The sequence below is a fragment of the Lissotriton vulgaris genome, chromosome 5 (assembly GCF_964263255.1).
Source record: "Lissotriton vulgaris chromosome 5, aLisVul1.2, whole genome shotgun sequence".
Taxonomy (NCBI): Eukaryota; Metazoa; Chordata; class Amphibia; order Caudata; family Salamandridae; genus Lissotriton; species Lissotriton vulgaris.
Window position 1 is genome coordinate 167,079,036 of NC_141693.1, and position 17,399 is coordinate 167,096,434.

The window sequence follows — 17,399 nt, forward strand, 5'->3', positions numbered from 1 at the left end:
GGTTTATGGCGCTCTAAATGACGTACATATAAAATTATTGCAATTCTACTTCTGTACGGTGCGTGAGGGAGATAGGGAGATCACCCACTCCCCAGTTAGATGACCGAGGTCAAACCAGTGTATCAATTAATATCGCCCCCAGCACTCAATAGTGTCATATTGTTGTACAGTTCATAAATTACAGATGTCAATAATTCTTGTTTTTCTTGTATTATTTAATTTATTCTTGTAGTTCCTTTTTTTAGCCATCACATGTTTCGTCGCCAAAGTTAAATAACCGCAACTTCATCAGGGCTGTTGCTTTGGTACGTTGCTGCTATCTTTAAGCCGGATTTACTTCCGTCCAGGTGTCCCCATTATTTTTTTAAGTTCAATAAATTTTCCAGGCTCAGACAGCCCCAATAATGTTGTCTTAAATCATTATTGTAGTGTCTTGGCGTGGACACGTTCTAGTGTTCCGGTGTAATGTAACACACTCTACACCCACCCACCACAGACGTCATGGTGTCACATGACGCTGCCAATAAAAGAGGCTGAGCGCACGTGCTCAGGACCTTTGCTACCACTCATTCCTGGTGTCCGTGTCCATCCTTGCTGCGCCTAACATGAGGGCCCAGGGCCCATAAAATACATCATTACAATGGCGACGAGGATGGGATGGTGTTCATAGACCTTGTCTAGGTTGAACGTCCTGGACCGTATGGTGGTCCCTTCTGCTGATGTTTTGGCAGGCTTCTTCGGTCGTCCAGTCGGACTCGGTGCGTTAGCACTATCTGGTGTAGATTGGGGAACCCGCCGCGGGTTATACTTGGTACGCGATCATTCTGTGGATCGGCTTCTGGGGGGGCGCCACGCTTAGTGGTCGTCTCCGGTAACTGTTCTGCACTGTGGCGTTACTTATGCCCTTCTTCCATCTTGTGGGGGCTGTGCCTTGCCACGTGGCGCGTTATCTGCGCCCGTACTTTTCAAGGCTTTCGGACACTTGTTGCGTGTCGTTGGTACTTGCAGCTTTGGCTGGCGTCGATTTCTTGCTGCTTTGGCTGATGTTATGTTATACAATGTTATGTTATACAAAGGTTTTATATAGCGTGCGGCTACTCAGAAGAGTGTCCCGACGCTTTGAATTGCACACTAATCTCATAACACAACAGGGAAAGTAAACAAAAACAGAAGAAAAGGAAACCTAATAGGGCCCGAAACTAAGAGGTGAAAAGCCAGGTACTTTGCTGCTTTGGACCGTTGGGTACTTGCTGCCTTGGCTGGCGTCAGGTACTTGCTGCTTTGGCTGACGTCCAGTACTTTGCTGCTTTGGACCCTTGGGTACTTGCTGCTTTGGCTGACTTCAGGTACTTACTGCTTTGGTTGACGTCCAGTACTTTGCTGCTTTGGACCGTTGGGTACTTGCTGCTTTGGCTGGCGTCAGGTACTTGCTGCTTCGGACCGTTGGCGGGAGTAGTTGATGCTGCGGTGAACACCTGTGGCCACTAGGAGTCACTGCTTTCTCCGTCCTCTGATCGCGGCAGTCTTTTCCTTGATCGTTCCTCCAGTGCTTGGCAGTCGTTTTCTCCAGACGTTTTGTCCTTGCTTGGATGCTTGGTGAGGCTTTGGTGCCTCTTCCCACGTCCTCTGGAAGTGGCGTCTGCCGACTCCTTGCTGGTGCGTGTTCTTGCTTCGTGCATGGGTGCACACTAGTTTTCTGCGTGAGATTGGGATTGGATTGTCCCTGCGGGCGTAACTTATTCCGTTGCCCCTTGCTGCTGCTGCATTTCCTTGTATTGCGCGATGCTTGTTTGTTCCTTATGTATGCAGGAGCGCCTTTCCTTCTTTGGCCACCAGATGGCGGTGGACTCCGGTTTGGCGGGCGCCTGCCTGGTGGCTCTTGTCTTCCTCTTTTCGTGTACTCTATTGTTTGTCCTTCACATTCAATGCACCGGGAGCTGGAGCTGTTGCTGGAATACGCTTAATTTATTTCTTCCCAGTGAATCTCTTTCCGCTTCTCTTTTGGGGGCAGAGATGTACTGGCGCATGCTCCCAGGCCTACCAGGTTCGTTCAGGACTCACTATGCAACAGCACTGTTTATTCTCTTTTGATCTTATGCAGATTTGTTGCTGGGGGCAAAATTCACAGTCTTTATGGGTGCACCGGTACTTTCCTTTGCTCAGTGTTCCGGTGGGGCTCATTAATCTTTGGCGGTGTTGACCGCTTTGCCGGCACTCTGCTCCTCACACGGAGCACACAAGGAGGGGGGCTCCTTTTGATCTTGGCGGCGCGGGCCGCATGCAGACGCTTACTTATCCCTTGCTTCCCCCTCCCGCCCGCGGCAGCCTCGGCAGTCTTTACGCGGGCGGGGGTTGTTGCTTCTTCCAGGCGGGGACGTGCGTCGCTCCGGTCACTCCGCCCTGGGCGGGGGGCGCTCGAGGCAGGCCGCGGTTGGGCTCCGCCGGCTCTGCCGACTTGAATGTTGATTGTTCTCTGGCCCAGCGGCTCCACTTTCGCCGGTCCCCCGCCGCAGCAGCTTCTACTGGCACTTGCTGCGCGGCGGAGACCCGCCTTGCTTCTCGCAGGCCGCGGGTAGGCTCCGCTGGTTCTGCAATGTCTTTACTCGCTGGGGTGCCGCCGGCAGGTCGCGGGTGGGCTCCGCTGGCGCTGCTGAGTCTGTCCTCGCTGGGGGTGCCGCCGGCAGGTCGCGGGTGGGCTCCGCTGGCCCTGCTGAGTCTATCCTCGCTGGAGGTGCCGTCGGCAGGTCGCGGGTGGACTCCGCTGGCTCGGACCACGTTGCGAGGGGGGTCGGGAGACGGTTAGCTACTCCGCTCCCTCCCCCTCGTTGGTATATTAATTTCAGGTCCGGCCGCGCTCTCCCTCATGCAGTCGCTTGTCTCTGGGCCCCGCCGCTTCCGTTACACACGCGGCGGGGGCAAGGGATGACTCGGGCAGGCCGCGGGTAGGCTCCGCTGGTCCTGCTTATGATTGGGCACAGTTTATTTATTAGCGCTTCGCCCCTGGGGCTCACCTTCGGCCAATGGCCTGACGTTCTGTCGCGGCCTCCGCCCGGCCGGTACCCTCTCCGGGGGGTCCTTGCTTCGCGGCCGTCTCAGGTGGGCTCTGGGCGGTCCGCTCATTCCTGGTGGCACATGTTGGTGGCGGCCGATGCGGGTGGCAACCGTCGGCTTGCTGTAGGCCTCTTGGTGGCTGCTGGGCTCCGACGTGCTCACCGGCTTCTCGGCTCGCTGTGCCTTGCTGCAGGGGATGCCCTACAGGCGGGCATCTCTCTCCCCCTTTTCCTCAGTGTAGGGTAGTGGCACGCATGGGTTGCATTACCGACCTCGTCGCCATTGTAATGATGTATTTTATGGGCCCTGGGCCCTCATGTTAGGCGCAGCAAGGATGGACACGGACACCAGGAATGAGTGGTAGCAAAGGTCCTGAGCACGTGCGCTCAGCCTCTTTTATTGGCAGCGTCATGTGACACCATGACGTCTGTGGTGGGTGGGTGTAGAGTGTGTTACATTACACCGGAATGCTTGTGCTTGTGCTAGCTTTGTCAAATAGCAATAAATAAGTTCATAACTTACAGTGGCTCCTAGTAGTGAGTGTGGGGGCAAGGAGGCAACATTATATTGGCGACGAGGCTGAGAAATGAACACCATCCCTCGAACGTCACCAACAAGAATCTAGAGGGTTTGCAACACCAACTCTGGAAGCTGAGGAAGAAGGAGGAAGTGTTCCTGTCAGGGACAAACCAGGAGTACACATGCAGCGGGCGCGCCCTGCATGTTGGAGCCAGGTCAAGAGAGAAGATGCAAGGTCGGACCAAGTGATGTCGCGAAACAGGAAGGGAGAAAAGGAGAAAAGGAGAGAGCTGTGTGGCACGTCTGCCACTGTGAAACAGAAAGGAAGAAGAGGAGAGATCCGAGTGGCACGTCTGCCACTGTGAAAAGAAAGGAAGAAGAGGAGAGAGCTGTGTGGCACGTCTGCCACTGTGAAACAGAAAGGAAGAAGAGGAGAGATCCGAGTGGCACGTCTGCCACTGTGAAAAGAAAGGAAGAAGAGGAGAGAGCTGTGTGGCACGTCTGCCACTGTGAAACAGAAAGGAAGAAGAGGAGAGATCCGAGTGGCACGTCTGCCACTGTGAAAAGAAAGGAAGAAGAGGAGAGAGCTGGGTGGCACGTCTGCCACTGTGAAACAGAAAGGAAGAAGAGGAGAGATCTGAGTGGCACGTCTGCCACCGTGACAAGAATGGAAGAAGAAGAGAGATCTGAGTGGCACCCCTGCCACCGTGAAAAGAAAGGAAGAAAAGGAGAGACATGCGGCACCTCTGCCACTGCTAGAGCGGAAGGAAGTATATTCCAAGTGGCCGTTGCCACAGTTAAAGAGCGGAAAGAAGTATATCCACGTGGCCATTGCCGCAGTTAAGAATGGAAGGAAATATATCCACGTGGCCGTTGCCACAGTTAAGAATGGAAGGAAGTAAATCCACGTGGCCGTTGCCACAGTTAAGAGTGAAGAAGAAGTCAGTGCGAAGCAGGTCCCCACAGTGAGTCCAAGGCCGAAACTGGTACGTAACCATCACTCCACGGCGAACCATAAGAACTCCAACCGCACCCGTTACCACGGAAGTCAACTACAGAAGGACTGTGAGGACAAAGGGGCTACCCAGTCGGCTACAGACTGTTTCCATCGAGCACCACCTACCGGTGCCAAAGCGGACTAAGGTTCCCCGAAACAGATTTAACTCCATCTGCCAATTCCAAGCAGCGGCGGATGGAAAAGCATGGCGGAACTGAACACTTCACTGCACCCTGAGACATGTTATTTTCCCCAACGGTGAATGCTGAAGTTTGTTCTTTTCAATGATTAAACAGGGGAGTGATGTAGTGTCTTGGCGTGGACACGTTCTAGTGTTCCGGTGTAATGTAACACACTCTACACCCACCCACCACAGACGTCATGGTGTCACATGACGCTGCCAATAAAAGAGGCTGAGCGCACGTGCTCAGGACCTTTGCTACCACTCATTCCTGGTGTCCGTGTCCATCCTTGCTGCGCCTAACATGAGGGCCCAGGGCCCATAAAATACATCATTACAATTATTACGTCTGTTTTCCGGATTGCAACTATTAGTTATACAGCATCAAGTGGTCCAAGCGAGTACGCTCTAAAGGTTTCAGATTGCTATGTATGACATTTTCATAAGTTTACTGAAATTATGAGTGACATTTCAACAAGTATGAGTGACATTTTCACACAAGCAAAATTAAGCAATGAAGTTGAGGGAAATAAATATCAGAAATTCTACCCATTTAAGCAAGGAGAAACTAAGTCACTGGACTAAAGTGTGCTTATCGCAGGCAGCTGAAAACTGAGCAGAGCAGAGCCAGACACTGTGTGACTGCGCAGTTCTCAGACTCAGTACATCACAGGCTGGTGATTGAAGCAATGCATTCCTTTTATTTATTAATATAGCAGCCATAGCATCTAAGACATATCGGTGCCTCAGACACACTTAGGTCATGACTTCATTTTGGGGTGAGCCGGCACCGCAGCAATTGGAGAGCCCCATGGCCGCAACGACTCATGTCATAGACCACTCTCCTGTGGCAATGATTCTCATTTCTGACTCTGCACTGGGCGCCACACAGTCTCAGCCGCTGGAGCCAGTAGGTTCAGGCCCTGTTGCAGGATCATTCTGCTTGTGCGGCAGCCTATGTTGGCTTCTTGTTGCATAGTCTCCAGTATCTGCCAGAAGCGGCTCTGCGACCCTTGACCCTGCTCTCAGGCAGGTCGCTCCCCAAGCCACCGCAACAACTCCACCTGCTGTGCCAGCCCCCCCAGCTCGCTGCTGCTTTCTGATGCGAGTTCGAGGTTTGCGCTGTACTATATTATATTGTATTGCCTGTTCTGCCATCTGTTAGCACTTTATTGTTAGTGATTTTATTTCCCTTTGTATTGGAGTATATCTTAATGTTTTCTGTTTCAGCCTCCGTTTCTGCTTTCATCCCCTTTTCTTCCCCCTGTGATTTGTGTGCCCTGTTTTGCCTTCTGTTACCTCCGCCGTCCCTCACCTGTTTTTTTCTCGGCACTGCGGCCCGCCCCCCTGCTCGCCCATTCGCCGCCCTGCTCCCACCTCCCAGCTGTTCCTCCGTCCCTCCTCACCTCATATGGCGGCCGCTGCGCGGTGAAAGAAGCAACCTTTGACTCTGCTCTCCGGTAGGTCGCTCTCCACGCCGCCGCAACAGCTCCACCTGCTGTTACCGCCCCCCCCACAGCTCGCTGCTGCTATCTGACGCAAGTTCGAGGTTTGCCCTGTACTATATTGTATTGTATTGTATTGTTGTGCCTGTTCTGCCATATGTTAGCGCTTTATTGTTATGGATTTTATTTCCCTTTGTGTTGTAGTATATCTTACTGTTTACTGTTTCTGCCTCCGTTTTTGCTTTCATCCCCCTTTCTCCCCCTTGTGTTTTGTGTGCCCTGTTTTGCCTTCTGTTCCCTCCGCAGCCCCTCACCCGTTTTTTCCAGCTGATGCGTCCCCACATCCCCGCCCCTGCTCGCCCAGTCTCCGCCCCACTCCCACCTTCCAGCTGCTCCTCCCTCCCTCCTCACCTCATATGGCGGGTGTGCCCGTTCGTGCCTGGACCACACCCAGTGCCAGTACCCCTGGCCCCGCGAATGCCACAACAACCGTCTCTGCTACGATGCCAGCACCCTCCACGCACTCAACACCGGACGAACACACATATGCTCCCTGGCCACCTCAAAGCACACCCAAGGACCCTTCTCCTGCCGGAACTGGAGCTTCACCAGCATCCGAACCGCCTATCCACCCACCAGGACAGGACGCAACCACCTCAGATGCATACTCCTGAACACCTGCTCCGCTCGCAAACACGCCATCAAACTCTGGGACCTGCTCGACACATCCTCACCAGACGTCGCCTTCCTGACAGAGACCTGGATGAACGATTCCTCAGAACCCGACATCGCCATAGCCATCCCGGACAGCTGCAAGATCACCCACAGAGACCGCACCAACGGAGTAGGAGGTGGAATCGCCATCTTCCACAAGACCACCCTCAAGGTCTCGACCAACTCCGACGACACCCTTAACACCGCCGAACACCTGCACTTTCAGATCCATGCTGATCCCAACACCACCCTCAGAGGAACTCTGATCTACAGACCCCACGGACCCCGGCCACAGTTCAACGACTCCATCGCCGACTTCGTCAGCAAACATCCCATCGCCTCCATGGACTACATCCTCCTCGGAGACCTGAACTTCCACCTCAAGAACAACAACGTCACCAACTCCACCACCCTGATCGCCAATCTTGACAACCTCTGACTCAGACAGCTCGTCACAACACCCACCCACTCCGCCGGCCACACGTTTGACCCCATCTTCTCCGCAAGGTCCCATGTCTCCTTCAGCCAGACCACCAAACTCCACTGGACCGACTATCACTGCATCCACTTCACCTCCCAGAAACCCACCACACACCACCGCACCCAACAGATCCCCTGCCGCTGCTGGAGCCTAATCACTGAAGACCAGCTAAACACCATCCTTGCCCGAAGCCCAACCACAGACCCCACTGACGCGACACCGCGCCAGCAACCTCAGACGTTGGATCAAGGACTACGCCAACACCCTCACCCCGATCAAGAATCCCTCCAACAGACGCACCAACAAGAATGCCAGCTGGTTCACCGCGGGCCTCCAGACCTCCAAACAAAACTGCTGAAAACTATAGAAGAAATGGCGCCACAAACAGACACCGGAGAACCAAGCTGCCCACAAGAACGCAATGCGCCAACACCATCACCTCATCAGATCCGCCAAAAAGACCTCCTTCAAGGACCGCCTCGACAACAATGCACACAACAGCAAAGAGCTCTTCAACATTGTGAAGGAACTCTCCAACCCCAGCTCCAACATCTTCGACATCCCACCATCGCAAAACCTGTGCAACTACCTTGCCTCCGCTTCCACCGCAAGAACGCAGACATCCATGACAGCTTCGACAACCAGACCACCACGACAGCCAACAACACCTCAGACCCCACGGCCTCCACCCACAGCGTCTCCCTGCTCAATTGGACTAACATCAAGGAGGACAAAACCATAAAAATCATGAGCACCATCCACTCCAGCTCCCCGTCAGACCCATGCCCTCAACACATCTTCAACAAAGCCAGCGCCACCATCGCACCCTATCTCCTCAAGGCCATCAACATCTCCTTCGAGACTGCGACCTTCCCGGAAAGCTGGAAGCGCGCCGCGATCAACGCCTTGCTCAAGAAACCCAAGGCAGACCCGAGGGACCTCAAGAACTTCAGGCCCATCTCACTACTCCCGTTCCCGGTGAAGGTCATCGAGAAAACCATTAACAAAAAGCTGACCCGCTACCTCGAGGAGAACAACATCCTGGACCCGTCCCAGTCCGGGTTCCGCAGCAACTGCAGCACCGAAACAGCTCTCATCGCCGCCACGATGACATCAGGATCCTACTGGACAACGGCGAGACTGTGGCCCTCATCCTCCTGAACCTATCAGCCACCTTCGACTCGGTCTGCCACCGCACCCTACGCACTCACCTCCACGACGTAGGAATCCGAGGCAAAGCACTGGAATGGACCACCTCCTTCCTCTCCGGCAGAACTCAGAGCGTCCACTTCCCCCCTTTCCGATCCGAAGCCTCGAAGATCATCAGCGACGTACCCCAAGGATCATCCCTCAGCCCGACATTGTTCAACATCTACATGGCCCTGTTCGCTCACGTCGCCAGATTGCACGACTTCAACACCATCTCTTTCGCTGACGACACACAGCTGATCCTCTCCCTCACCAAGGACCCTCGCACCGCCAAAACCAACCTCCACGAAGGAATGACAGTCGTTGCAGAATGGATGAAGAACAGCCGTCTCAAGCTAAACTCGGACAAGACGGAGGTCCTCATCCTTGGCCCCACCCCCTCAGCCTGGGACGACTCCTGGTGGCTGACCGCCCTGGGAGCAGCACCGACACCCTCTACCATGCATGCAACACCTGGGATTCATCTCGATTCAACACTCTCCATGACCAAGCAAGTCAACGCCATCTCCTCCTCCTGCTTCAACACCCTCCGCTTGCTCCGCAAGATCTACAGGGGGATCTCCACCGACACAAGAAGAACGGTCACCCAGGCCCTCGTCAGCAGCAGGCTGGACTAGGGAAAATCCCTCTACACTGGAGCCCCGGCCAAACTGCTGAAACGACTGCAATGCATACAGAACGCCTCTGCATGCCTGATCCTCGACATCCCTCACCACAGCCACATCACCCCCACCTAAGAGACCTGCACTGGCTTCCCGTCAACAAGAGGATCACCTTCACGCTCCTCACCCACTCTAACAAAGCACTCCACGACACCGGACCAGCATACCTTAATAGGCGACTACACTACACCCCGAACTGCCAGCTCTGCTTCGCCGACCGCGCCCTGGCTACCGTCCCTCACATCCGAAGAGCTACCTAGTGGCAGATTGTTCTTTTACCTCGCCGCCAAGACCGGGAACACCCTCCCCATCCTCCTACGGCAGACTGAAGACCTACTAACCCTCAGGAGGCTACTCAAGACCTGGCTATTCGAGCAGTAGCACACCCCTCCCACCCCCCCAGCACCTTGAGGCCCTTGCAGGTGAGTAGCACGCTCTACAAATGACTTGATTGAGTGCCCCTTTAGTGGCGTGCACCAGACCAGCAGAGCAAAGCAGCAGCATATTCCTGGTCCTGTGTCCCCCCCCATTGCCTACAAATATTTGCAGAGTAAAATTGTGGGAGCCATCTTAATCAGCATAACCTACATTTTAGTTTAATCAGACAACTGCCAAAGCTCATGCTATGCTCACAATAAGCAAAATCTCTGCAATACTTAATAAAGAGAGACTCGCTTTTTAAATATACCAAGACGTCCTAATTTAAATTTGTGTATGTAATAACAAACTTTATGAGCGCGAAGAATCATGTCTGGACTCAGGACTCTTGTTTAAATGTTGTCTGTCGATACACAGGCACAACCATTGGAGGCTCACCAATGATTGGGCAAAGGAAACCATGGCAGTGAAGACTCTAGTGACACTCCAGTGACATGGTCAGCTGGGCCCACCTATGCCACTGGGGATTGGTCAATGAAAGCATGAAAGTGAGGACTCAGCAATCTAACATAATCAGCAGCTGCGTAACATAACATGCAATATAAGACAGCAGCTGCAGATGTATACTGTTGGACCTGGCCCTTTTTGGCAGGGTCACCCCGAAAATTGTTGCTTTTGCCTAGCCTAGTTCTGTAACCTGGTGTGGGTGATTTTAGGTCTCTGCACACTTTTTCACTGTGGTCCAGTGTAAAGTGCGTGCGCTCTCTGTGTGTGTGGTGAGAGTGACCTGCCCTCCCATAGGAATGCATGGGGAATATGTGTGACCATGGTAGTTCCTGATGTGTGGGGAGATTGAATGCTGCGCAATGATGTATGCGGCATTAATGTGTCTAGTGTGAAAGTGCCACTTCTAGACATGGGTGTGCGTGTGTAGTGAGTGTGCTGGCACATGATTGGCTGGAGCTGGCTGTTGAGCCTGCCTCCAAGAGTCTGGATGAGTCTGCGCGGTGGTGAGTGGAGAGATTAGCATGCTGATGTGAGGGGAGGGGTGCACCTGGGACCTGAATAGTGCTTGTGGAGAGGAGCTCAGTCCTTCAGGATATGGGTCCAGAAAAACACGATGTAAGAACAGTGAGAGATAAGTTCGACATACACAGGCCTCTGTATTATGACTCTCATGCACAAATGGCCTATCTCGAGCCCGAGATATGTCTAAGAAATCCAAGAATCTCAGGAGAGAAGATTCCTCTCTAGAAGGCGATGATAGTAACGTGGACGAGCTGCTAGTCCTGAGGGCGGAGGGACTTGATACGAAATAGAAAATGCAGACGGATATTGTAGCTCTGTACTGATTGCCGGCAATCTGACGGTTATGAACCGTGAAAATGCCAACTTTTAGTAATCTGTAGAGTAGCGTTGAGAGAGATTAAGTCTTCTGGTTGCGAGATTTTCATATACATTTGAGTATCGTCCACATATAGGTGATATAGATAAAAAAATAAAAAGAGAGATGATAATTTCGTTTATTCTGAAGAACATGTTAACAGAGTGTTATCTATGTTGAAAGAGAAATTGTTTGAATCAGTCAAGCAACCACCAATAAATGTGGAAAAAGCTAAGACTATTAGAGACAGTAAATAACAGATGTCTACCCACCACAACTCTAGCCAAGTATCACAAGGCATTAGGGATATCCAGAGGGTTACGAATTAACATGTGACCCGCCATGTGCAGGGTCAAAAAAAGGTTTCACTGTAATGTGGGATGTGATCCTGAATAAGTGTTCACTGCATCTAATTATTCTGGCAATGGAAGAGTAGGTTAACATTCTGGACACTATAGAGAACATAATTGCAACACTGAAAGAGGAGATGCAAAAAAACCTAAAGAAAAAATAGCTATGGTAGGTGAATCCTAAGAATAGAATAGGTCAATATAAAAAGGAAATGGAATGTCAGAAAATTCAAAGCAGACATCTTAGATTACTAATAAGATATTGTATACAATTGGCAGGAATATTATGAAAGGGTATGAAACTATGTGAGGTTCAAATTACACCGAAACTATCTGTGATTAATCTTGGTCAAGAGGAACTGTGAGGGAAGAGTCTGCAGGAACAACAGAAGAAACAAAAGCAAACAATAGCACTCAAGACACACAAAGGAGCAAATTGAAACAAAAAATACCAACTAAGCAGTTCCATAAAAGGCATAGTGTAAGTAACCGACACTGTAACTGAAGATGTAAATACAACAGACACAGTTTAGAAATGAGGCCTGGATTAAAAGTCCCACCAGACTGGGAAAGAAGGAGACTAAAATAATATCTCATAATATACATCTACACCAAAAAAGAGCGGGTGCTACAAAAAGGTACATCCTTTGTGCCATCTAAAATTTCTTCAGCTTATCAAATAGAAATAGAACTATAAAATTATCAGAAAACTTAGACCGAAGCACTACTTTGCTAATATTTCCGAACAGATTTTGGATGCAGAAAAAAGCAAATATAAAGAATGCAGAACAAATTCATCCTCGGATGCATCACCGTCAAGCAAGGTATTGATGTCTTTGAAAAATTGCCTAGTGTTTAAGAAGGAACGGGACAAGATTGTAGAATTAGCACTCTATAATGAGTGGATCTCTGCTAAAACAGACATTAACTGATGTAAGGTTATCATAAAATTCAGTACTGTACATGCTGCCTAAAATTCACATACATTTGTATAACCCACTAGGAAGACTGTTTGTCTCAGCAAAAAGATCTATTCAAGAAGAGATGAGCAAATGTATTCACACATTTTTACAGGTGGTTGATAGACTAGCATCACTTTACAAACAAAATCCAACAGATTTTCTACAAAATTTGAATAGGGTGGGTAGCCAAAGCCACAAACTCCTGCAGCGCCTGATCTCTGGACCTGTCTGTCATGCTACTATTGGCTTTATTTGTCACTCCCTCAGCATTAGAAGAGACATATAGGATACTGACAGACTGTTAGCCTTTGTTTCATTGTATCTTTTTCTGTTTTTAAATTGTTTTTAGCTATATGTGTATTGCTGCTAATGTGATCATCAATCCTGCTGTTTGAATGGCATGACTATAAGGATACGGGTGAGCCGCCAGCCATGAATTCTTTCTTTTATACCTTATTTTATTGACTTATTTTAATATGTTTGTACCTGTACGTTTATTGCTGCTATTGATGTAAGGCCTTGGAATATTACCTACTAAGGAAAACGAAACTAAGAGGGAATATTTTATCTTTAACAGAACTCATGGGCCATATCCTATGCCGCAACTATTTCCGGGCATTTGGACAAATGTTTTCTTCAAACAACCAGCAAGTCAATGGGTCCTTTTGCTGATCTGACCCACACAAGATCTCTATGCGTAACTTTGAAGAATATAATTTGCTAAATAATCAATAGTGCTTGAACAACATTACTACCAACATTCAAGGACAGACTACCCATTACCTTGATTTAAGTGCGCCTTGAAAGATAACATTTGGTCAACTATATTGTATTCTAAGGAAACCAGTAGAAACAGTAATTACATGCCCCAAAGTCATAACCCTTAGAGATTTATTGATTAATTTCCATGCATCCAGTGGTTTAAAATCAAGCTGCTAGTGTGTGAATCAAAGGAAAAGCAAAGATGTTGATAGAGGTCAGAGTGTGAGGCTGTAAACACATTGCTCAAGAAAGCACAAGAACAGATCAAAAACATCAGTATAGAGTATTTTTTTTTAGAATTGAAGCCCTCAAAAGGAAAGGAGGATACATTAGCATTTGGTAAAAAGTCTTCAAATCAAAGTGACCTGATTAAGACAATAATTTTGAAATATTGGAGAATGATCAAGGATAATACAAAAGTTAGAACATTATTCCGCATGTGAGCATTATTTGCTCATTCGAGGAAGAGGAATCAGAAGAATTACATTATAATGATGAAATCTACAACTGATGTCAAAACACAAGGACTACAACTAAGAATAGATCACATCTGTGCCTTACATGTGCATACATTGTAGCCGCGTCATAAAACAGCCCGTTGTTCACCACCTAATTACTGGGGTAAAAATACCACTTAATCAATTTAAAACGTGCATACCATGAACTGTATCTGTCTAACCAAGTTTACATGTGATAACGCATATGCTGGTAAAACAGAAGGGAAGGCAAAAACGAGCACTACCGAACATAAAAGTAAACTTCGGCGCAATAATCCAAAGGCACTGGTGGCTGCACAATGCATGGATTTTAGACACAATTTCAACCAATTCCAAATCTTGGAACAGATTCCAAGCAGGGGTGGAAATGAGGAGACTGTTAGAATCATAAGGATCCAGTGAATTTTTACCATGGAGGCTTTGACATCACAAAAAAACAGAATTCTTGAAGCATATGGAGGTTTCAATCTGCATTTTTCAATAATCTCGAATCAGGGCATGAATGTTATTACATAGATATATTTCACTACTAGAAGTTACAGCAACCAAATCAAGTAAAACAAAGATTGGAACTGGTTTTTCACAATGGAGGTTCTCAATATTAGGGCTAGCAGAAGTTTTGAATGTACATACAGGTTTATAAATTGCATTTTCATTAATAAAGACCAAAGAATTACAAAAAAACAATATGAATTTTCAATGTTTATAAACAGGTTTCCCATACTTCACAAACGGTGTTAAGATACAGGAGCTGCTTCAGATAGGGGAAGGTGAGAATTCTGTTCCGCTGGTGGAGTTCGCAACGTTTTTCCCAATTTGCACTGCATGCGGAGTGAGGAGTTCCAAAAACTCAGCGAAGGTATGCAGAGCGGATTTTTGTCTCTTGAGCTGCTCACCAACGGTAAATTGGCAAGCGCATTTGAGAAAAAATCATGCACTAGAACCTCCTCCTGACGAAATTTGTCATTGCGGGCGGTCGCGGCTGGTCGCAACCGCTCTTGTTGAGAAATCTGCCATTTGCGTTGAGGAAGCTGCCGCTTGAGTAGAATTTCTACTCGAGCAGCAGAAAGCAGCATCGCCCTCTGGTGTGACGCATAGTGCCATTAGTGCTGATTTTACAGCATGGGACAAACTCCTGGTACTAAAAATCAGTACAAGCAGTGCAACTTAACGGGCTGTGCCGCTGGTGGAGCTCCATGGTGCACGGCGAAGTTTTTCTGGCACTTCGTAGAGTTCTGCGGGGTAAAACTCAACAAACTCCGCCCAGGCCTAGTTTCAGATCGAACTCTTTTAGCCACAAAGAGTAATTAAAGTTTTATGTATTTATGGTTACTGTGCCCTTTACTAACACAATCAATAGATAGCTGTATTGGAATGTAGGGCTAATTTTTCATTACAAAGTTTGAGTTGTTCAGTGATCATTCCCTAATGAAGGTTTTGGGGTATCAATTCACTGGAAATATCAAACTGGAAAGAATTAAGAGCGGAATGAGGCTGGGTTACATTGTGAATGTTTGTTTGGTGTATGCGCTAGTGGGAGGAGAGAGGTCAGTGCCTTGAATTACCATTATGCTGCTAGAGCGCTGAAAGGCGGACTCCGTTTTGAATGCTAGCATGAAGTGAAAGTTAAGTCAGCACTCTGCATCGGGAGTGCTTGATGGTTATTGTTTCTGTGAGTGCGGAGAGGTGAATTATGTTCATTTTGTATGCTGCTGATATTTCTTCTAAAGTTCCGCAATCGTGGACTAGAGAGAGACATGTATATTCTCAGTTTTTCTCTAGGATATGTCGGTAAGCATTGGGCATAGGATATACTGGATGAAAACTGAAGCCGCGAGTGCCCAGAGGTGATTTAGGCTCATTGCTGGCTGTGTGAATTTAATGTAGACCCATAACCTCTGCTGACGTCGACCAGGGACATAGTAGTCATGCTATAAGACTTTCACCTCTTGTTACGAATAAACACAGATGATTCAAGTTGGGAGATGAGTTACTGGACAGTTTTTTTTAAAGAAAGAAAGAGTGAGAACTGATTGCACTCAAGGTCAGTAGTAGAATCTCAGGGTGAATAATGTGGGGAGCTTTAGGAGCTCAGGCCTCCGATACACAGGACGAGATCTTTGTGCGGTGAATGCAGAGAATGCGTTAAGGCTGGTAACCTTTTAGTGCTGCTAATAAATCTTAACAAACATTGAACTGTTCAAATCCTTTACCATTTTTGTAGAGTGTTGCCACATGCCAGCACATAAATTCCAACCTGTCTACTTCTCATAAACAAATAAGTTCTAATATGTGATGTAAAAAACATTCCAATTGTTCCTGAGCGGACAGCATAGCTGGGGCTTAGGCACATACAAGAATATTGTGGTCACACAGAAGATAGCTGGGAGACGTTCTTAGAGGCAAGGACATTAGATTTGCATATGACTTTATTTAGGATTTCCATTTGTGTCAGAAAGTTCCCCTGCAGAAGTGCAAAAGCACAAAATGTGCTGGGAGTCCGCTCATATTATTGACGGAAATACTTAATTTATAATACTCTACAAAGGTAATTTTTCTTTGATTAGTTCGCGAATGCAATGAATAATGAACCCATATGAATTTAATGAAGGGACGTATTACTCCATGATCTTCTGACATTTGTGAAAGCATTTGTGAAAGCAAACGAAATGAAAGATGGTGCAAAAGAACAAAGGAACAAGTTTGATGGGGTCAGTGTGCAAGAGGAGTGCAATAGGGTCTTCGATGACAATCGTCCACAGATTTAGCAGGTTCATGAGTGTCACCTGAACCTATGAACACCGGATGTGATAAAAAAAACTTGGTGAGAACGTGTTCTAAATGGCATTGTGCTAATGAAGGTAGGAAGTGGTGCTGGATGGAAAACACAGAGGATTTCCACCATTTCCCATAATCTCCTACCACATAGGCGTGATCATATGCTAAAAGGATATCTTATTGGGGTGAGCAAGAAACTAGAGGTAAATAAAGCGGTATGAGCAGGGGCAGTGATGCTTGTACTGTTGTGGACCCTAGGCCGAGCTATTAAAAGGTGTAACATGGGCACAGGCAGGCAGGCAGGCAGGCAGGCAACTAGAGCCAAATTTCGGGGGGGGGGGCTGAAAAAGATTTTGGGGGGCTAATTCTCCAGTCGTACCAGAGCGGCTGTAAAAAGGGGTGAAAACACAACAAAAGCCTCATTTACAAGTACACGGTCTTTTAAAGACCTGTGAAGTACTTGGGTGCGGCTGCATTTAGACGTCGCCAGCCCGCACCTGGGCACAGGGAGTATAGTGGTTAGCTGGCTTACAAGCACGTGCACTCGGGCCCTTTTATTTGCAGGCTCACGTCGCTCATGACACCTGTGGTGAATGGGTGTGTGGTGCGAGTGTGTCCAGCCCTCGAGGGAGTGGCTGTAAAACTAGTGCCTGCTGAGACACGAGAACGTTTTGCCAGCATGACACTACAGTACTGTTTCCAAGTGACACTACCATGATAGCTATTAAGCAGTAAGGATGAGGAATAACTGGTAATAATAAATGTACTGGTGGTATGTTCTACATATTTGCAGGTTTATTTACTGGCAACTATAACAGAGATCTGTTTGTGTTCATGATTGTTAAACAGAGGGAATGTTGATGAGTGTGACCCACCATGGCTGCACACCTACACATTTGGCCAAGCTCCTGGATACCCTCTCGGGTGATTGGTGTGAAAATATATGATTTGTGCTGCACAAATTGCATGCCACACTTTTTCATGGCTTGGCTATCTCACGTTCGAAGAGCCAAGCTTGGCTCGGCTCTT

The 17,399-nt window shown here is 48.4% G+C and overlaps 1 protein-coding gene across 2 annotated transcripts in view; it reads left to right on the top strand.

Moving 5' to 3' along the window:
* Nucleotides 1-17,399, top strand: part of ASTN2 (astrotactin 2) — a 2,581,355-nt gene that overhangs the window by 2,209,201 nt on the left and 354,755 nt on the right. The window lies entirely within an intron of this gene.